Source organism: Psittacula echo (genome assembly GCF_963264785.1).
Source record: "Psittacula echo genome assembly, chromosome: 4".
NCBI lineage: Eukaryota > Metazoa > Chordata > Aves > Psittaciformes > Psittacidae > Psittacula > Psittacula echo.
The window spans coordinates 20,301,785-20,324,036 of NC_137738.1; the positions used below are offsets into that span (position 1 = coordinate 20,301,785).

Below are 22,252 nucleotides of genomic sequence, written 5' to 3' on the forward strand. Positions count from 1 at the left end.
AGGGGCTCTCCTCCTCCTCGCTTCTGTCCTTGGCCTGCAGGTCACCACATCTTTCTGGGTTTTTCCTCCTGGATGAGCACCCATGTGGAAGCCAAGCAAGCCTGCAAGCTCTCATTCATCCATTGCAAAGGGAAAGAGGGAAGGCAGCGGCATGAGGCTAGGAAGGCCAGAAGGACATGCCTTGGCCCTTTCACGGCTGTGTGTCAGCCTGCAGGGTGTGCATCAGGATGCTCACAGAGTCATCCTCCAGTCTGGGAAGGGGGGGAACACCTAGCAGAGGCCTGAGGGGCTCTTGCAGGGCAGGGTAACAGGAGGCACCCACTGGGGAGGCTGCCTTCCCCACTCTGAACTCTGCCATGGCACAGCATAGCTTGGGCACACAATAAAAATAGCACTGCAGGCCCCTCCAAATGCAGCATTTCCTGTTCTCACCAGCGCATCCTGGAGCCTTTGCTCCTCATGCCCAGTGTTTGCATTCTCTGCCAAACCCCTGACACAAGGGAAAGAAGAAAGAGAAAGCATTCTGCTGGGACTCATGCAGGAATGATGCAGAAGCTGTACAGACGGCTTATAGGCAGACAAATGTGCTAACACGGACAAGTGTCTAGCTGCGCTCTTCCAGCCACACCACTGATGTCATGAGGAGGTGACTTGAGAAATGCCTGCAGAAAAATGTAAATCAATAAAGCACGGGCCTGCACTTGCAGGAAGTGTGACGTCAGCACATAAACTATGTTCATTTGTTTTCTCACCAGTAAATGTTAATAACCCATCTGTAATTAGTACAGCGAAATTGTGCTCTGGTACAGATACATTCCTTTATGGAAAGGTGAAAGTCTCACAACAGACCGGAGGCACAGAGACAGGCAGGATACCTGCCTGCATACCAGCAGGCTTGGGATTACAACACAAAAGATTTCCAGATTAAATAAAACGAACAAAACCAAACCAACCCCAAATGTGCTAAATCGCTAGGATTTGGCGTTCAGGGAGGTGAGGTGCGTTTTAGTTCCTGGCCCCAGAGGGTGCTGGGGACATGGCCTGTACCTTGCAGACCTGCTCCCTTGCAGTGCTCTTGGTCACCCAAGCACCATAGGTGACCTCTGCCATGATGCCAGGGACCTGAGCCTGAAGGGTGTATCACCCTCTGCCAGGTGAGACCTGCCTGCACTGGGCATTGGGGACCCTCATACAGCAGCCAGCACTCAAAACTGAGGAAACCTTTTCACCTCCCAAACAGCCACGTATGCTACCTACACCTTGCCAGTGAAGCCCAGCAGAGAGAGCTCCGTGCCAACCGCCTGCAGCCATGAACAGATCACAGGAACAGGCTGACCCTTGGAGACCAAAGCAGGGAAAAGCCTCAGGAGAGACAGGAAGAAGGGGGTCAGCAAATTAGCTGAAAGCCTTTCTCAGAGTACAGCAGCAAAACAAAGGGGTAAAAACCACTCTTGCTGCAGATAGAGTGGTGGGAAAGCTGCCCTGCACCATGCTTCAGACCTGGTATGGGGTTTTCAGGCAGCTGAGGGCTGGAGAAATGCTGACATGCCAGGTGCATCAAGGAGGAACATGATCTCCAGGCCAAGGGGAAAAGCATCAAGAAGCAAATGTGCTACCAATGCATTTCGAACAAGCCTGGGCAAAGCACTGACAAGCATACAATAGGGATCAGTCCTGTATCACCAGAAAGGAGGAGAACCTGCCAAAGCCCTGCATCTCTCTGCCTCCTCTCCATCTCCTTGTGCAAAGCTCCCTGCATGCTTCATCATTTGTATGAGCTAGCCAGGCAGACACCAGGCCTCCAAAGCTTTGATCTGGCAGGCTCGGCTTCTTCAAAGCAAAGATGAAGACCTTGCCCTGGGTCCTGGGTCCAGCTGGCTTTGCATCAGGCCTCAAATATGTGCCAGCAAAGGGCAGCACACCTTTCTCTGTGTGTGAGCTCCCAGCCCGTAGGTTGGCAGGTACTGTCACTGTCAGAGCCAGCCCCTGGCCCCATGCTGCTCAGAGTATTGCTTCGCAGCAGCTTGTGTACTGCTGGCTGTGTCCATCCTGCTGGTCCTGCTCCCAGCGCAGCTCGAAGCGCGGCCAACCACACAAGTGCCTGGCGGGGATGGACTGTAATCTAACTGTAACTACAGGGATAGACTGTAACAGCAGGGAGCCTCCAGATCTATGAGAAATCGGGGTTAGATTTTCCCCTAAAGGCAACTGAGGCCTATAGAGAAAACCGAATGAGCAAACAGGAAGGAAGCATGGTCTGCTTCCCCCTACCTGAAAGGAGGAGGGGAACTCCTCCAGGAACTCCGTCCTGAACCTGCTAGAGGGTGACCCTGAAGGGACACTGATGCATTGGAGATCCCTAGTCACTCCTTGGGGCTCAGTACCGGGCTGCTCTTTCGTTTCAAAGACTTGAAATAAGGTTGTTTGAAAGATGCCCTTCCCTGGGAAAAACCACTCCACAAGCTGGCTAATCCCGGCACCAGGGAAATCTTCAAGTTTGAGGTGAAACCAAGCCATTTTATTACAGCAATCTTCCCTTGACCAGGCCACATCTCACTTCTTTCTTGGAGGTTATTTTCCGATTCACAATTTTCAATAAGGGGAAAAGGTTTTGGGGGCTATCTTCCATAAAAGTCAGGGAACCTGTCCATTTCATGCCTCTGACCTTTTCAAGATCCTTCAGGATAATCAATCACAAAACCTTCCCTTTGAACATCAGCAAAACCCTGAAGGTGCTGCCTTCACCCACTGGAAACTGCAAGCCTTACCAAGCGATACAGATTTAGCTCCAGGCAGCTCGGTCTTTATTATGCCTCTTCTACAGCAATTCCCTCCAATCTGCTGGTAGTGCTTTCAAGTCATATGGTGCCCTGAACATAATGTTCCATGCCAAGAGGGGCTGTACCACAGCTTGAAACCCTAGTATGCTACAGTTCAGCCCCGTTCATCTCTCCTGGCTAATCTGCCTTCAGCCTTAAAGACTTTTTGGTTGCTCTGGCTCTGTGTTTTTCTCCCACGTCACACCTTGTTGCCCTCCTGCCTCAGTCTTCACATCCCACTGGATTAGGTGCTCCTGGGCAAGTGGTGTCCATCCCTGTTCTGGCTGTCAGGGAAGGGCTGATGGTGTTCCCATCCCCTTCCCCTCCAGGGAGGTTTGGTGGAACAGTGCAACACCATGCTGCAGCTCTGCTGCCAAGAAGACAGTCCAACCACCTCCATCTGGCTATGAGGAACAAACACAGCCACAGTACCCAGCACCAATCCCATTTGCTTTGCCTCCTGACAAACACTATGGAGTCTCAAAGCCGCATGGACACCCCCAGAGTCCCGTCCATGTGTCTCAGCCTAATCCACAACAAGTGCCCATCTCCTCTGCCATCAAGAGGCAGCCCAAACCTATCCAACAGTTCTCCATATCAATCAGCTCTCAGTCTGCGTGGCAGCATCACAGCCAACCCGATCTGCATTAAAATTTTGAGTGTTAGATTTCATGACTCACTGAATCAAACACCTTGGTTCCAAATATATCTGTCACTTTCCCTTCAAGCTCCTGGGCTGTAAATCTGCTGGAAAGAAATCAAGTTTGCCTGCCAGCTTGTACTTTATAGTCTATAAAGAAATACCACTTTCTGTTTGGCTTCCCATGTTTCCTGTAGGCATATGCTGGTAGTGATACAGCAAACACAACATAAATAGATTGAGTGGTGAGACTGACGAGGTGCTGCACTTCACGCTATATATTCTGCAGAGCAGTGGCCATATGGCAACCAAGCCCTGGTTGGGATTAAGTCCCAGAAAACAGGGCTTCCTCACTTATCACCCAACACCCCAGAAGCAGCAACTCCACCAATTCCCAAGGGACATTTACTAAACCCAAGGATGGAGACTCCACCCCCTCTTAACGTCAGTGGTTTTCCACCTTCTGGTCTGTGGACCTAGGAGCACACAGGCTGATCTTCAGGGGTTGCCTTCTTGGCTATCCCCTGCGTGTCTGTTATCAGTGCTTATGCTGCCTGTACATGGTCTGCACCTTCCTCACAATATACCTGTGGGACCATCCCAGGTTGGCTCTTCCATACTTCGTTTTTTAGGTGAGAGTGTCTATTCATACAGGATCTGTACTGTACAAGTATCACTTCCGCTTTCTAGCACTGTTAAGGAGAACTTAACAGTGTATGTTAAGCCCTTACTTAGTGTTCACAGTGTTTAGGTGCTTGGCTTGGCTGAAACATGGACCAAGGAGACCTTGCCCAATCCTTTATTTACTCTGAAATTTTCCATGTTCCCTTCAGTTTCTGAAGTGACCAAATGCCATCGTGTCCATTTTGCACAAGTACATATTTTTAGCAGAAGCTTTGCACCTCTCCTAGCTCTCCCTTTTTCCTTTGTTCATCTTAAGCTCACCTCATCTTAAAGCTTCTTGTTTATCTCTGATCCTAATTCTCTTGTACACAGGGGAATATAACATATTTGCCTTCCCTCATGCCCCATATCTGTTTGTCACAGACTGGGTATTCTCATCCACACCCAGCTTTTCCTCTAGAGCAAGACGTATGTGTGTGCCTAATAAAACCAGGTTTTTGAGCTAGTTTCTCAAGGTCACATTGACTGTTTCCTCCTCCTCACTTCTGCATGACAAGAGTCTTTATCTCCTTGCATCACAGTGCTCAAAGACACAGGAATTCTGTTCATTGGTCATGACTGCAATTGCTTACCTATACAGTACGGCCAGCACTTCCCACCACAGAAACCACTGGTCATGGAAATCACCAAGCAGCAGTAAGAAACATCTCTCAGCTGTCCAAGCTGTCTCTAAGGGCTCCACAGCCAATTCGTCACCAGGGGCTGGTAGAACACCTACTGCATCTGCTCTGGAAGATCCCTACTACTTACTCTGCAGCATGCAAGCTGTGCACTCAGATGTTATTTGGGGTTTCTCTCAAGCCCAGTCCTCCTGCCCTGAGCATTGAACACACCACACTCAGCATGCACAGCGATGGGGCATTCTCTTTTGGACGGTACTTCAGAAGAGCTTCATGTCCTTCTTTTAGCAGGTACTCCATTGAGACCCAGGAAACCTGAAACCCTGCATCAATTCAGGGATGGTGGCAAAGTGGGTGCATGGGCTGCTTAGAGCAGCATCCCTGGAGATGACGCTTAGCAGCACACAGAAAACCCCCTTCACATCAGGAGGTGAGGAAGATTGACACTAGCACTGAAGGGCTCACTAGCTTGTCTCTCTCATCCAGCAGAAAACAAAGAGGGAAACCTCTTCCCTTACATGCACTGGGGGGCAAGCACCCAGGATGCTGCATGACCTCCAGCACAAGCAGCCTCTCAGTGTTGCTCCTACAACAGGAGCATCTATTCCAAATCCTGACACCTGCACCCTTCCTATAACAAATAAAGGCTGATTCTTTTCAAAGGTCCGTAAGGAAGACTGCAGCTTCCAGCATTTGCAGTTTGCAGGCTGGGTATTTTCTCACCTTTTCCTCACCTTCCCTATAGCTCTTCTAGGGTAGCAGCTGCCTTGCAGGGTTGGCCTACAAAAGGACCCACAGCACAGGCAAGCAACAAAGGTCAATGTAATCACAACCCTACAGCAGGCAGAACTGAGCTCCCTTTATGACTCCGTGCTGAGAAGAGATTCGGCAGCCACAGCAGGAAGAGGAAAGAAGTCAATTGTTCCTCAACAACAGCAGTCATGAGCAAAGGACTCTCGAAGCAAGAGATCTGGATGCAGTCAGCAAGTCAGGACAGGACAGGAGAACATCTAGGAACTAGCATTCTGCATCTGCTGGGGAAATCATGACAGGAGTCAGAGTTCCAGCAACACGAGTACTGCCCAACCCAGGAAACAGCACCAGCACGCTATACCCAGTGCAGGCACAGCACCCAGTACAACCAAGAGCAGCTGGGAAACCTTGGCCACGAGGATGTCCAAACTAGGACACTGACACTGGAAAAAATTTGAGGCCTTATGGCACCTTACACACTCTGTCCCAATGGCTGCTGAACTCCAACAAGGGAGATAGAGGCTGTGAGAGACCAATTCTGAGTTCCTGCTGGGCATGAAATAAGTAACAAAGGTCACAGAGTGAGATGGACATTAAACATAGCCTTGAGACTGTCCTTGCCCCCAAGCCCTCATCTATGCTACAGAGAGAACTGCTGGACCTCACATGGCATATCAGTGCCAATTCCCCTTATGCAGCATGTTTGCTCTCATGCTGCCAGGGGGATCTAATCTAGAGGCAGCTTCCCAGGAATCTTTATCTGCTGGGAAGAATGAGGGTGGAAAACTTCTTTCTGAGTTGCAGGGTAGCTCAGCTGCTGGGGCTGGGGTCTGCGGGCAGGACTCACTTGAACACACCAGGCTGGGGATGCTGGGCTCTCAGCCAGCCACCAGCACTTGAGAGATGCTGACTGGGCTCTTCTTTTCAGTGGTCTCCCTCCACCCCATGGGGCTTGGCAAAAGGAGCTGGGCCTGGCTTGGGAAAACAGGGAACAAAGCACCGGTCAAGCGCTGGGCACAGAGATGAAGGCGCCTAGCTGAGACCAGGAACACCAAAGTGGTACTTCAAGGCAAGCAGCCTGGCTCCCAGACCACAGATAAAGGTGTGTGAGATGAAGTGGCTGCTTGGAGTTAGAGAAGGGCAGTGCATTTTCAGCAAGACATGGCAACGCAAATCTTGTGTCATCCGGACTCCATCTCAATGTTAGGACAAACAAAGAAACAGTACTTTAACTGGGCAAAGCTGCTCTGACTCACTGTTTATCCATGGAGCTCAGCTCCACAAAAGCAAATATCAAGCCTAGGAAAGTCCACTGAAGACTTGCAGTTGGTAACCTGCACTCCTCCTGCTCACAGCCCCTGCTGAAGCCAGGGTGCTCACACTTACTAAGACCACTGAAATCCTGACCTGGTATGAAGGAGATAGCTTGGAGGTCCCCCCAGAAGAAATGTGGAGCACACCAAATACTGTGCACCAAGGGCTGCTGGAGGTGAAGCCAGGAAGGGCCCTCCTGCCCAGATGGACAAGCATCACACAGAACTAAGACTGAATACCTGGCAGCCGCCTCAGGTATGCCTGTCAGGCAGCCGCAGCATCTCCCGGGCTCTGCTCCTGCAGGCTGTGGTGTTGAGAGGAAACCAGCAGTGGGTGCTTTCCATGGGCTTGAGCCTGGAGAACTCCCAGGAACAGCTAAGCATCATAGCCTGCAGCTGTTGTAAGGCAGCCTGTGCATCTGGAGGCTGCTTTCCATGGAAAACACCACCTAAACAGTGCAGATCAGTGGGGAACTGTCTGATTGGAGCTGCAGCGGCAGCCTCAGGAGTGACCATGCTCAGAACTGTGTTGCTGTCATCCAACCACCTCTGCTGCCAGCCTAAGTCCTTCAGACTTGATACTTATGTGACAGCAGGAGCAAAGATCCATCACTTATTCTGGCCATGTTTCCCAACACATCTCCTTCCCAAAGCACTCCCCTGTATCCTGTGCTTCCACACATGACTTCTAATGACAAAAGAAAACAGCATGACAGCATTGATGGCTGGGGTCCAAGTGCCCCGAGCCTGGGGTGAATCTCATTTCTGAACTTGAGTCTCCATCCTTGCATGAAGTCTTCAATTTTGAAGGTCACCCAATAGCCACAGCCCTAACCCTCCCCTGGACATGGGTACCAGCACACAGCACAACACTGGCAGGATGCACCAAAGCATGCCATAGGTCGCCACCAAGAAATCATACTCCTGGCCGTTCCCCTTCCATGGAAGGGGCATCCAACCGTATGGACCAATGTGAAGTGCAGCATCGCAGAGGTGAGCAGGATAAATAAATAGGAGTCAGTGGACCCCAGAGACTAGCAGGGTACCTTCAGACAACAAAACCGGTTCACACACTGGAGAAGGTGCGGATGCTGTTCCATACCTTGTTTTGGATGAGGACAACACACTGCATGTATAGCATGAAAAAACTCACTAAAGCAGTGGCTGAGGCCTCTAATATAAAGTGACACAACAGCAAGCAGTTTCCTCCAGAATTTTCCTTATAGGCATGAAGTCTGCCTGGCCTTCCCAAACACATCACTAGAGCAGGAGTACTAAAACAATTAGTAGATTATGGCATCCTGAGATAATTACTAATTAATAACCCCGATGAGGTTACTGCTTAGTATTTCTCTCAACACAAATCTAGCTTTGGCAGCTGTATGGGCTTCTGCTTGTTAAGATGTTTCTTGGAGTATCTTCATGTGAAAGAAATCGCCCCTCCTCAGGAAAGCTCCTAAATACACACTTCAAACGCTCTCACTGAAGTCATCATAACTTAAGTACATGGCTAAATTCAAGTGTTTACCTAAAAAGGGTCAGACCTGAGCACTGTGCTCTGCTTCAAGCACCAGATGTTTTCCATGTGCACTGATTATCAACCCAGCCCCAGTTGAGTGTCTGAGGGTAGAGGCAGCAAAGACCAAGTAGCTTAACCACAATTTTTCTTTGATGATGAGAAGTAGGTTCCTGCAGTACACTTCATAGTGGCTGGTTAAATAAATGATCCTAGATCAGAAAGCTTTCTTCTCTTCATGGAGAAATGGTTCTGGCAAGCATGAAAAGTATGCCACTCCTCCTGAACCCTTTTCCAAACTTCATTATTGCTGTTCCTCCAAAAACACTGCTCCCCCTTCTCAGCAAAGAGACCAGAGATCCCTTGCTGCAAGGAGACATCTCACCTGCCTCTGCTATCCTTAAACTAAGCATTTTTCCAAGCACACCTTTCTAGCCTCTGGCTGTTTCCACAGCTGATGCCTCTCTGCATGGTCAGCATCTTTCTAGCCATATTGTGCCCAAAAGTCCCAAGCACAGATATGGCCAGAGCCAGAGAGGTAACTGTATTGTGGTCTCCTTGCTCTGCAGCATGACTCCTTTCCTTTCATAGCCCAAGAGGCCAAAGAGTTCTCTTTCAGTCATATTGTAGCCAAAAATCTAACCCCCTCTATCCTGTCATCCTAGCTTGCCCTCTCACTTTCCATCTCTTTCCGGCACAGCTGCTGCCCATGGTGCCCAAACTGTCCAAAGCAGGAGGGCAAACCAAGCTTTTATTAATTTCCAAATAAACACAGGAGTTTGACAAGTGTCAACTGCTATACGGTGATCTTCAGTTTTCCCATTTATATTCACAAACATCCAAACATCCTAGCTGTCCCATTTTTACTCTGGGACGCAAACCTGAACCTTGTTGCCAGACTTTTTAACAATTAGCATCAGGGCTTGCCTGGCTCTTGGCAAACACCACCACACAACCGGCACAGCCTTTGTGTCACCATCACTGTCATGAGGGATTCTAATAACGTCTCTTGCACTAAAGCACGAGTACCTCAGAGTTGCCCAGGCAGTTGAATGATCCAGAGACTCCTGCACTCCTGCCAGGGCAGGCAACCTACAGATACCAAGGGCAGGGATGAACTCCATTAATGCATAATGAAGGAGCAGCTTCCTAACATTTGCTTTTCAGATCATGATGTGGAAAAGACATGTGCTACACCCTGGAGATAAGGCAGAAGCCTCTTTCAGAGCATTTTGCTTTTTCTCAATGGAGAAAGTGCAGCTACATCACCTCATCTCATACACCAATTAGGCAGTTACTGGGGTGCTTTTTGCCTGGCTCCTCCAGCACCTCACAGTCAGCTCAGGGAAGCCAGCCTGATACTTCACAGGAAAGCACTACGCAGCATTAGGGTTTACGTGACTTAAAACACAACCTGGACAATGCAAAGTAAGGATGGACAATGCTGCTTATTTGAGCAGTGGACCAAGCAAGGTCTCCACTCCTCAAAGTGGAGAGCTTCCAGGTTCAGTTTGCACTTTGCAAGCCACCACCGCCCTCCCGAGAGTTTCCAGGCAAGCCCAGCTGGTCCTTCCCCTAGTCACCCTCCCATTTGAAAGGGGAGAAGGCCACAAAGTCAGCAGCCCCCCATCACCCTAGCAAGAGGCATATCCCAGGCACGCCAACTCACAGCTCCTTCTTGAATCACAGCCATTCGTGGTGGGACATCCCCTCTCCACCCTGTGCTGCTAGGGCTGGGAGCACACCTCTTGGGCCAGCCTCCAGAGGGGAAGGTGCCTGGCTGCCCCCAGAGCAAACCTGGCAGCCACGCTCTGCTCCTCCAGCACCTGAAATGGGAAAGCATAGGGATGCAGGAGGGTACCATCTCCACCAGCCTCTCCTCCTAGGCAGCCAGCCCCGCTGCTGCCATCCTGCCCGCCTGTTTATGCCCAAGGCTTGCCATGGCAATCCTTCCACAGCAACATAATCCAGCAGGGAGGCTGGAATTTCACCCCTGGCACTCTGCCCTCCTCTTACGCCACCCGACCGGCATCCTGATCAGAGCCTGCAAGGAATCCCCGCGTAAGGAAATCAGGCCTCTGCTGAGGTGGCAGTGGAAGCCACCAGGCATGGCTTCCGGGAACTGACTGCTGGGTCTGGAGGCAGAAGGACACATCCCATCAGAGTCAATGCTGGGACTTCCAAGATCTACCCTGCCACACACAGCTCTGTTGGGCTCCACACTGAGGGCTGCCTCCTTTACTGCAGCTCATCAGGAATCCACAGCCCCAACAGTGCTTTGGGGCCAACACTTGCTCCCCAAGGGGCACAGTCACGCACTGGGTAGCAACAAAAACGAGATCCCTCACTTGGCACCTTCTACCTGGGACCCCAGTGGGCCCTGCAAAGCAGTCTGGGGCAGTCATCTGCTCATCTTCAGAGGCTCACCCAGATGCTGGCTTCTGGGTATACAAGTATACCTGGGTATATGAGATACCTTCTCCTGAGTCTGGGACCATCTCAACAGGAGGAAGCTGACAGCTACCAAGCCCAAGTTTTACCTCACTGCTACTGGCTCAGTACCTCAGTCCCTGCATGAAACACCTGCAGCCCTTCAGGGATAACTGTAGCCTAACAGCCATCTGCATCTGACTTCTTCCCCCTGAATCCTAGCTGCTTTCAACCCTCCTCTCCAATGACTCCATTCACATGTTGGTAGGGGTGGGAGGCTGTTGATGGCTTCCCACGGGGACAGAGCTGATGCTTAGGAAGCTTTCCCCAGCCATGTCCACAACAGCCACTTGACAAGGGGTCACCAGTGTCTCCACATGCCTGCCAGCCAAGCTCACTGCTTCCAGGCCCAGGTCCCACTATGCCTTCGGTTACCAGCAGACAAAACTCCTCCCAGTATAGCATCAGTTGCCTATTTATAACATGCTGTTTACCAACACCAAGCACTCTTGTTAGAAGCGGAGGATGAGATGAGTCAAGAAAGCATGAACAAGGGACCTTTATCCTGTCATGGGAAGATGAGGGAACTGTGGGAGGGTTACTTAGGATTGGGTGCTGTAGCACAGCTGATCACCTGCAGCTCCCACACCAATGCAAGCAGATTCAAATGCGCACTCAGCATTCTTTTTATACCAGACCCTTAAGGTCTGGGAAGACCTTCCTGAGAAAGGGTGAAATCAGATTGAGCACACAAGAGTCCACCAGCATTCCCTTGCAGCCTGCTCTGTGCTGCTCACCCAGGCTCCGCTCTGGTGATAGCTGCTCCATCACTGCACGTGTTCAACACCTCTTTGGTAGAGTTCAGTGTGGAGGGCTGTACAAAGCAAGGACATCTGAGGCACTAATGATACCAGCCTTCAGCAGTGGGCAGAGGTCACCACAACAAAGTTTGCTATGGGTCTTAAAGTGGGGTAGGGGGAGGAAAGGGATTACAACCCCAGGCCCCCATAGCAGTGTCTCATATTTGGCATACTCTCCACGAATATGCTCCTGAACAACAGAAGGCATGAAATGAGTACTTCCTAGGGCACCTTCAATTTTGCAGACTTTCTCTGATGCCCAAGCTATCCCCCCTCCTGGGTGGCTGGAAACAGATCCTGTGTACTGTTATTGAGCTGCACACCCATATGGTGGCAAGTCAGAATCTTGAAGTCCATCCAGGCAAAACAACCAGTGCCAGCCCCTGGGGCTCCTCCCAGAGACACCACCACATTTTCCATTCTTCCCTCCAGGCTGCATCCAGCCATCTCCCAATGCCAGGCTCATTTTTAGAGCCTCATATTTTCCTCTCTGTCTTCAAGAAAGTTATTGCTTTCCTGTCCTCAAATAGCCGACACCTCTTCCACCTACCAAACTGGTAATGGACCTCCTGGCTCCATTCTTCTGCCATTTCCCAGATCAATCTCCCTTGCCATTACACTTACCAGCCCCAAACAGGCAGGCAAGGATGTACATTTACTTTAAGAGGCTAGATCGATATCTGAGTTTTTAACATTTCCTAGTGGGCTCATGGACGCTCAGGGGCTTTACAAGAAAGCCTCAGCTGGAGCTGGGTGTGTATTCAGACAAGGCCTGAAGTCCAGTTTTGTGCCTAAACCACACTGCTTTAGCTGAGGGAATACGAGACATCATCCCAGGTCAACAGCATGAGTTTCAGCTATAAACCATGCACACAGCTCACCCTCATGTGACATCTTTCAACATGGTTTCTCCCTACCCACAAGCTATGGGCTCAGTGAGGGTACAGACTTCTGCACCCAATGCACTGCCAGAGGCTGAGGCACCAGCCAGTGGTGCTGTCCGTGCCCAGGATGATCCTCACCTCCTGACTCACCATGGTATTTGCTGCTGGGCCCCCACTCTTTGCCAGCTTTCCACATGTCCATGTGGCAGCTCCAGGCCATTCCCACCCATGTCCCAGCCCACCCCCTCCTCCCAGCACCAACTCACCCACCCCCAGCACTGACTCAATCCCTGCTGCTCACACATCCAGCTTGCCTCCAGCATCTCCAGTCGCAGGGCAAGCTGTCAGCACTGCTTTAGAGAGCAGCAGTGAAGCAGCATGGAACCATGATGCAGGACAGCCTGGCTCTGCTCTGCATCCCACCCAGACCGGTTGCATGTCTGCCAGCATGCTGCAGATACGCCCCGTGCCTCTGCTTCTGTCCTTTGGAATCATAAACCCCTCCCAGGGAGATCACACAATTAATTCATGAGCATTGGGAAGACAGTCCACTTTCCAGATTAGACATACCAGCAGCACACAAGCATTTCTCGCTGCTTGCACCCTCACAGTCAGCCAAAATCCCTATTGAGTTACTAGGAATGAAGGGTATGTCCTGCAGCTATGGTCCTCTGCTCCCATTGGTGAGGTCTGGGGAAGCAGCAGGGCACTGCTGCCCATTCCTTTTGGATTTACCCCTCTTCTGTCCTGTCCCTGCTCAAGAGCATCAACTACAGGATTAAAACCAAAGATGTTTCTGAATGGTTTCCCCGTTGTTTGAGGGGTAACTGCAAGTACACAAGCTTCACACTGCCTCTGCCAGCTCAGGTCAACTCCAGTGCACCTTAGGAAGTTTTGCTACTGCTGGTTTAATCTTCCATCCAAAGTCAGCACTTAGGATCTTTAGAATGAGGTCTGCTCCTTGCCCTCGAGGGAGAGGGAAGTGGCACTGAGCAACAAGTTTGTTTCAAAAAGGCAAGCAAGAAGGAATGAAACACTCTCCATCCACCCCTGGCCTGAGTCACAGGACCCCTGCCAGCCCCAGCATGGCCTCTCCTGTCTGTGGGCTGTGTCTGCCTTCAGGTAACTGTGAGACCAGCGGGGCTGCGGGATGCTCTGCCATTCCCCATCCACGGGCATTTCATTCTGTGCCTCACATGGCTCCTACATGTCACCTCCTGCTACCCGCTTCTCTTCACTGTCACCTTTCCTCCTTTAGTCCTTCTCTTTCTTCTCTACCTGGGGAGGACTTCAGGTTTACATCAGGACCAGGCCAATCCCCAGCCTTACAAGGGGATTCCATCAGGAACAGCATATATGCTGACCACTTTGTGTGGTTTGCTCTTCTCACCCAGCATCCAGTCACTGGATTAGGAGCGTATAAACCACATCTCTGCTATGCCCTTTGGGATCTGTAGTACTGACAGTAACACAAAGCTGGGGAAGGAGCAGAAGGTTCCTACCCTGGCATGGAAAGCATCAGGGTCTCCTCCTGGATCTTTTCACCTGCTGGGTTAACAAGGGATAACCTGGTTCTTGTCCCATCACCCCCAACACATATGCCTTAAGAAGTATGGGCAGGTAAAACAACTAACCAATCTCAAAACTACCCCTCTCCAGCCATGTTTGAAGCTTAATCTCCCATTGATCCTGAATTCACCTGAAATGAGGCTCCTGAAGGCGAAATGGGGCATGAAAGTGCACAGAGGTCTAAGTGGGGACACAGAACAGGGATCACAAGGCAGCTGCGCTCCAGTGCTGGGGTAGGAGGAGAGGGTGTTGCCCCAGAACTCTCCTTGGAGCCTCCAGAGCCAGCTCTGCAAGGGTTGGGTTGGTGGGAAGGGTGAGCTTCACAATCACTAACACCTTGCAAGTCAAGAGGTGCTCTGAAATGCTAGGAGGCAATTAAACATTGATCAGAATGACTGACAGGCTGGAAACAGCCAGGGGGAAGGGAAGGGAAGAGCAGGCAGGGGCCAGACAGGCTTACCACCCTGCAGTAGCTTTTCAGGACTAGGCTGGGAGCTTCCAGTCCATGGACCCATTTGGCCACAGCACCACCAGCTTTACTTCCATCACTGCTTGGATGGCTTGAAGTCTATCTTCACTCAACTCTAGGTTTAAAAATCGCTTTCCTTGCTTGAAGAAATGAAATGCAAACAAGAGACAGAGCACATGTGCTGCAGTCCAAATAGCAAAGCCCCTCTTCCAAAACTGACTCCTTTGTTTTCTATTTATCAGCCAAACACTTCCAGCACTGCTTTCCTACCCAGACATCAGTCACTCCCATGTATTTTGAAAACAGGCTTATTAAAACTGCACACTTCCTCTACTTTGATTGCCCCATCTCTTTCCTTCACCCGATTTCTCTGAGCTCCAGCTAGAGGTCCTGTTTGATCTTTTGCACCAAACCAACCCCAAAGACATCTGTGAGCACAGCTGGGTCAGACATCAAGGCACAGACCCAAGCGATCAACATGTCTGCACAGGTGTAAATCTGCTGCACTGATGGAAGTGCAGTTATACAGGCAAAACTGCTTCTGCTTTGAGGTGGTGGAATAAAGCCAGGGTGGGAAGCAGGAGCATTTTTGCCACAATAATGTATGAGCAGAGCAATCAACACAGGCAGTCCTACACATCAAGCAGGCCAGAAGCTGCAGGTGTTTTGAAGGAAGCACCTAATGCACCCTACAGACATGGCCCAGACCATGTTTTTACGCCTTTCATTTGTGAAGGCACATCCCTCACCTCATACCCACCAGAGGAGGGCTGAGCTATGGCTGCTGCTCCGTAACACTCTTCTGGAGCTACTCAGGCTGTTCCACCCTGCAGCAGCTGTCCCAGAGGAGGGAACAAATGCTTACTGGGGTTATTCCCTACAATCAAAGCTCTGCTCACATCAAATGGAACAAAGCTTGAGAGAAAACAAACCAAAGGAGTGAAACATGAGGACTTTTCCCCCTTCTCTCATAGCATATCAAAGCATTTGCTTTCCCCCTGACTCACAACCATAGTCAGGAGCTATCTATTAGCTTTGAAATTCCCCTCCTACCCCAGGCAATATTAAAACATGAAGATATGAGAGCGTGAGATTCCAGGAGCACCTGGCAGCAGGGATTTACAAGGGATACATCCTGTCAGGCACACTGGATCATCTTTATTTTTAACAGCATCACAGCATTAGTGGGTGAAAGGGAAGTCATGGACGTAGTAAGATTTTAACAAGCCATCTGCTGCAGCATCTCACCCAGTCGAGGTTTGTTCATCAGGCTAAGGCAGAAACATCACCCCATGGACTGAAAAATGGGTGTAATGACCCTAAATAAACTGGCAGCTCTAAGGGACAGAGCACTGAACTGCAGGCTGGCAGGAACCAGAGGCAAGGGTGACATTTGGTTCCATTCATCATTTTCACCGGCCATGGCACTTAGTCTGGAGGAATGGTAGGTGCTGGCTGCTCCTAGGTACCTTCTTCTTTGGCAAAGCAGCCAGGTGCTACAGAGAAAGGGATGCTAGAAATCACTCAGAGGTAGACAATGGGCTGGGGCAAGGAAAGGCAACGAGTAATTTTAGAGGTACATGCAGAGCAGGCATGGGTTTGCCGGGGCATCACCCTACATCGGCTGGGTCCAGACTAGTGCTTTCTTTTCCTGGAGGTGCCTCCTCTTAAGCTAGAGGAGTCTCAAGGAAAGGGCTCGGATACCAAGGCAGGAGCAACAGATGAGAGCTTTGAAACCCCAGAGAACAAGGGTGCACTGAGAAAGCAGCAACAGGCAAAGACAGAGCTCTCCACCTGTGCAAGAGAAGGCAGAACTGGGTGCATGGCTCGGAAGGTGACCACAGCCTCAGCATCTCACCATGGGTTTTTCTTGCTCCTCTTCATGGCCTGGCATTTCTATCCTACCAAGCTAATGACACACAGTCATAAGATACATTATGCTTACGCAGGATAAGCAAGTTTCACTGTAATCTTTTCTTGATTAGATAAACAGATTGATCTCCTTATGTTTCTCACCAGCCCTCAGATTATCTTGTAACTCTTTCTGCATTCTCCTCAAATTTTCAGCATCCTTTTCTGCGCACTGACACTGGATTTAGACAGTGTATTTTAGTACCAGTCTTCCCAGAACCTTCTACAGCAGTAAAGTCTCATTCAAGGGCTACTCACCGATGCCCTTCCAAGTATCAAACACTTCACACTAACTGCCAGGCTTGAACCAAACAATCTGGTGAGATTCTTTGAGCACTAATTCATCCTACTCCCAAACTCTGGTAATACCAACATTTTCTCCTGTCCTGTCTAGTCGGAGTCTCCTTACCAGACAGCAACCCTTCCGAGTACAGCTTTTTAACTGGTTGTGGGTCCACCTGAGGGACTCTTCTTATCTCCTGCCGCTTCCTCATTTGTCTATGAGGCTGACCTTTGGGTCAGTAGCACAGATTGACATAAGTCAAGATGTATTACATCTATCACCCCTGCTCAGCCACTGGGCAAGGCATCCTTTCAGGCAAGGCATCCTTTCAGGCAAGGGTGTTGACTAACTTGACATTGTACATGCCAGATAAATGCATACTGGTGGATTTTTAATCAGCACATTCTCCCACCTCCTTAACAAGATACACACTAACTGCTTAACTGTTGATTCCAGATTGCTTAAACAGGCTGTTATACTGCCATTCTTTCCCCATGTATTTCAAGGAATTACGCGTTGAAATACCAGATGTTCTCCAAGGTGGCTGCTCACCATGCAAAAGTTGCCTGAAGTCTATCCTTTCAGTACTTTCAGGGAAATTTTACAAAACTTTGCCCACATGACCACATCTACTTTACCTAAACTCTTGCTACTTGTTCCAATTTGTGCTTGGATTTGCTTTTTAACATTAATTCCTTTAAGAACTTTGTACCCTGACCTTCTTTGCAAGGTGAGGACAAAGGTCTTTCTGTCACATTTTATTGTCCCTCTTTTCCTTGTAGGCAGAAGCCAATTCTTTCTTCTATTCAATAGCTGCATCAGCTCCTTCTGCCCTGGCTGGGAGATCACACTGAATTTCACACCCAGCACAAATCCGGTTTCTTTCTCTCAAATTTATAACTTGGCAACTCATGCCAAATCAAGCTGTCTTTTCTGGGTTGTGGGTAACAGCGAGACCCTGGGCAGCTACCGCAGTTCAGCAGACACACAATAGTTCATTTCCAGGTCTATGTCTCAAGCACAGAGATCTCAAGAACCCAGCAAAACCAAATCACCAAACTGCATATGCAGTCATCCTGAAGAAGATGTCAGCTTTACCAGCATCACCCGAGAGCCTCCAGAGCCCAATGGTTTCACAAAGAGGGAGTCTAGACCATATGCACAAGGAGTTGAGAGATTAATCCCTTTTAAGATCTCCATTTGAAACTAAAAACACTAAATTTTTTGACTCAAGAGCCCAAGTATCCCCAGATGAGTGCAGAGATCCTTGTCAGTCACTGTCACGATCTTTGACCTCCAAGAAGATGACATCAGATGTTGATAATAATTTCAAGCAGAAGACAAGGCCTGATGCCAGCTGAGCTTCCTCTAAGACTGTCTTCCTCATGCTAAGATTGCTTCATCCGCTGGCTTGATGAAGGGACCTGGGACAGAGCCTACTACAGGACACTGTTCTAACTAGCAAAAGCAGGGCCCAGGCCAACACACAACTCTCCTGCTAAATGCACTCTGGTAATACCCCTTGTCAGCAACACATCAGGAGACAGCTGGATGCTCTGAGAGAACTTGTCAGAGCTGCTCTTCAATGCAGGTCAACAGAAGAGATCACAGCATCTCCCCTCGACCCACACCACATGGCCTCCTTGTTGGCACAACAGAGCCAGGGGTCACATCAGTGGCAGCTGTCTCTCTGCAGGACAATGCTTTGCACTGAGCCAGGAGCAGACACCAGCACGGAAACTAGCAGGAACTCCCTAGCAGAAAGGGATGTCAAAGGGAACAGGGTGTCAACGCAAGCAACTGCTCCACACACGGAATTACAGGGTTACAGAGGGGATGAGCACACTGGATGCAGGGACTCACAGGAGTAGCTCTGGGCACATACAGTCCTTCTAGGAAATGACAGGCAATGGGCAGACAGGAAAGGCCCACTGCAGCCACTCTTCCAGCCAGAGAAAAGCAGGGGTTTTTTTTCAGCTTGCTGCTCAGAGGCAGTGATGGTTCAGGAAAGCAATTGCAGAACATACTGAAAACAGGCATACATGAATCCTGTCTGCAACTGCTTTCTCCTGGTGCTGATGCAATACACTGCCTTTCAGATACACAGTGCCTTAAGAGATCCAGCCCCCTTTTTTTAATGCAATAGCACAAAGATCTTCCCAGATTGGGCGACACAAATAGGAATCTTCAAAACCTTGCTTTAAGCCAGACCTGTACTACCAACTGTCAATTTCTCTGGGGAAAAGCAGCACACATAAAACAAGACCTTTCTCTCTTCCCAGCACAATAACCACGTGGGCAGAAGCTGCTGGCATCACCAATTAGACCAAAACACATCAAGAACAGGAGATCTTGCTCAAAAGATGCAGTAGGCTTTGCCAGCAGGATGCCTATCTTGCCTATATAAGCTGTGTAGCCAGCATATGAGCTCGGCCTAAGGAGAGCACAGGGACACTGGGAAAGCATTCCCACTCCCCCACCTGTTTTTATGAGGAATAGGGAGGAAGAGACTTGAAAGCACAAGAGGGAGAACAGCAGGCATGCAATATCAACGTGCAAGGGCCATGGGGGGAACACGGGTATTTCTAGCACTGCTTAGCAATCATGTGCAGGGAACACATAATGAGCATGCAGAGACAGCCCTGGGAAGGGCAGCGAGCACTGCACAGAGAAGCAGCACAAGGGAAAATGTTCTGCATCTCACACTTAGCAAAAGTCTCGGGCTTCCTGCAGCTAATCTCTGTCTGGAGCAGAGGGCAAACACTCAGCTCCATGCTGGACAGACATGAAGGGAGAAGGCAGTGCCAACCACAGGCCTGCAGGCTCAGAGAAAAGCCATTTCATACTGCAAGCCTTTGCTCTACAAGCTTGGCACCGGTTTCACCAATCTTGCCCCTTCTCTTGCAGAGTGCATACACACATGCATGTTTCTTCTTCATTTCCTGATTTTTGTTTTTCTGCTTTTAACCGACTTTCTAGCCAATGCACTGGGCCTGCCCTCCCCCCGCAACCTCCCCTGAGTTAGAGAGCTGCCAACAGGCTGAGGGCTGCAGGCAGAGACATGCCTCCTGAGAAGTCCACGCTCAGGGCAGCTCCTGCACACAGCTCTCCATATGGCTGGTGAGACAAGGAGTCTTCCCCAACAAGAGCCTGAGCTACACAGGGCACAAGAGAGAGGCTGAAGGCTGCAGTTCCAGGCAGCAAGCACTTACACGATGAGCACAGAGATGAGCATGCCCCATGCCATGGCCCCTCAAAGCTAGAGCATCAGGACCAGCCACACACTTGAGAAAATCAAAGTGGTGGAGGGATACAGGGACTCCCTCCCTGCCTGGAAACCTGCAAGCAAGCTCTGAGCTCCCCAGGCTCATTTGCAGAGCTAGAAGGAACAGAAGACAGCTGTGCTTAGACCAAACACAGGAGAACCTTCCTCTGACTCAGGCAGCATCCCAGAGGCCACAGCCCATTTGAGGCTCTGCTGTTCCACCCCCCCCCCCCCCCCCCCCCGCCAATGCCTCCCTCCTGAGCCATCAAGCAACACTTGGGACCCTGCAGAGCAAGTTGAGGCAGTAGCAAACCTACCTCTTCGCTTCAGGCTCCGAGCAGGGCCTCCAGCTCCTTGTTCAAGAGGCAGAGAGGAGAAGAGGCAGCAGGCTGGCACACCAGCTGCTCGCCACAGGAGCCACCAGGCGGGCAGGGGGAAGGTCAGGATGGCTGCTGGGCTCAACACAGCATGCTGTCAAGCAAGCTCTCACTGGCACGAAGGAGGTAGGGCAGGAGCAGCTGGAGGGGCTGCCACCAAGGATTGCTCCCCCTCTCCTTGGTTCCCACCCATTGGAAAGCAGCTGCTACATTAAAAAAGCCTTTACAGTACTGTCATTCAAGGACATGGAAACGATCTCCATTTGCCAAACATTCCCATCATTTTGTCTCATCTATGCACCACAAAAAGCCCCGGCAAAGACCCAGCCCCAGCCTCCAGCAGGCCTTATCATTCTTGCCCATCCTTACCCACCGCGTAGCTCCGAGATGCTTTGATATGTAAATCAGGCACAGGATCTATAACCAGCACCGTCTGCAATTCACAGCGTGCGGGGTATATCCTACACCACGGCCTTCGCCGGCACAAAGCAGGCGCCCCACGGCTGCGCAGGCTTCACGTCAGACAGCGCAGGTCCCGCTGTCCTTCCTGGGAGTGGGAGGTGCCGCCTGCACAGCCCCCGGGTCCCCAGCACACAGCCTCACCCTGCCCTTCAGGACGGAGATGGGGCTCTTACAGAGACACGGGCTGGGCTCACCTCGGTGGGCACGGGGGGGTGTCAGAGGAACCGCTGGCAGGACACTGCGGGGCCCCCGTGACCTATGTCACTCCGGGGCTCAAGGAAAGCATAATTAGCAGCAGACAAAAAGCAGGCCGTCAGCACTGCCAGCTCTCAGGCTTTCATTGCAAATCTCACACTACCTGGGATTTCCAAAGTCCTACTTCCCACAACAAAGCAGCTTCATGGGGATATTTATCAAAACAAACCCAAAGCAAAGTCCTAGCCCATTTCATTGCTGAAGAAAGCAAAAAATTATCACCAAGGATATTTTAAAAGCCCTGAAGGAAAAAATAAACCCCACAACATAAACAAACAAGAAGCAAAACCCTCGGTATTTTTCTTTTCCTGACTCAACTCGCAGCTTCAGAACATTTCAGGATAGTCGCACCACACTCTGGTCAAAGGGAAGAACACGGAGCATTGCAAAGCCCCACGGCAATGCCTTCTTGACAAGAAAACCGACACCCTCAGAAAATACAGTAGCCTCAGTTCCTTCCAAGGTTACCGAAGACAGGAACAGACAAAAATAGAGCTAAGAGTGCAACAAAACATACTTATGAGCCAAAGCAGAGTGTCTTCCCAACCCCCTCAAAGGCATCTTCTTTCATGTTTGTCTTGCTCCTATGGTACCCAGGTGAAGACAGCAGAAAAGGCTTCTCTCCCTGTAAAGGCAATGTGCGTTCCTACCACTAAAAGGCTTGAGATGAAAAGGCCTTTCCTAGGTAGATACCAGCTAATTGCCATCATTAGAAGCAATGTCCTTAATGCTTTGCTATTTTTGGTTTGAAGAGTCCCCCTGAACTTGGTTCTGAGCTGAGTGGTTAGCTTTCCACTCTCAGAGCGTTAAGAGAATAAAGGCTATTAGGGACTATATAGCATGAGTGTTTGGAGGGGCAGGGTACCAGTCCCTGCACTTGTGAAAGCTTTGTCCCACACCCAGGTGAGGCATCTGCAGGACCATCCAAGAGGCATCTACCTGTGCCCTACAACCCTCTGGTGGCTTTGTGACCACTGCTAATCAGATGCTCCTGCCCTATAGCCAGTGGTTTTCCATGAGTGCTTACTCCAGAGGAGGCCACTTCCACCGTAACAGACAAATCCGAGGAGGAGGCTCCTCAGGGACTATGAACAACTAAATAAGTCACCTTGAGCATGCACCAATTGGCCTTTTGCTTCCAT

General features: G+C 50.2%; 1 protein-coding gene across 7 annotated transcripts in view; it reads right to left on the reverse strand.

The window, feature by feature from the left end:
- Positions 1–22,252, reverse strand: part of TMEM63B (transmembrane protein 63B) — a 45,510-nt gene that overhangs the window by 22,170 nt on the left and 1,088 nt on the right. The window contains exons 1-2 of one of the 7 annotated variants that reach the window (XM_080616781.1): positions 20,763–21,665; positions 20,334–20,596 (exon numbers count right to left, since the gene is read on the reverse strand). The exons of 4 other annotated variants lie outside the window; for them this stretch is intronic. The gene's annotated coding sequence lies outside the window, so the exon portion shown is untranslated. Of the gene's footprint in view, positions 1–10,014; positions 10,081–20,333; positions 21,666–22,252 lie in introns of those variants that run through there. 2 more of the 7 variants (XM_080616780.1, XM_080616782.1) reach the window with 2 other exon arrangements.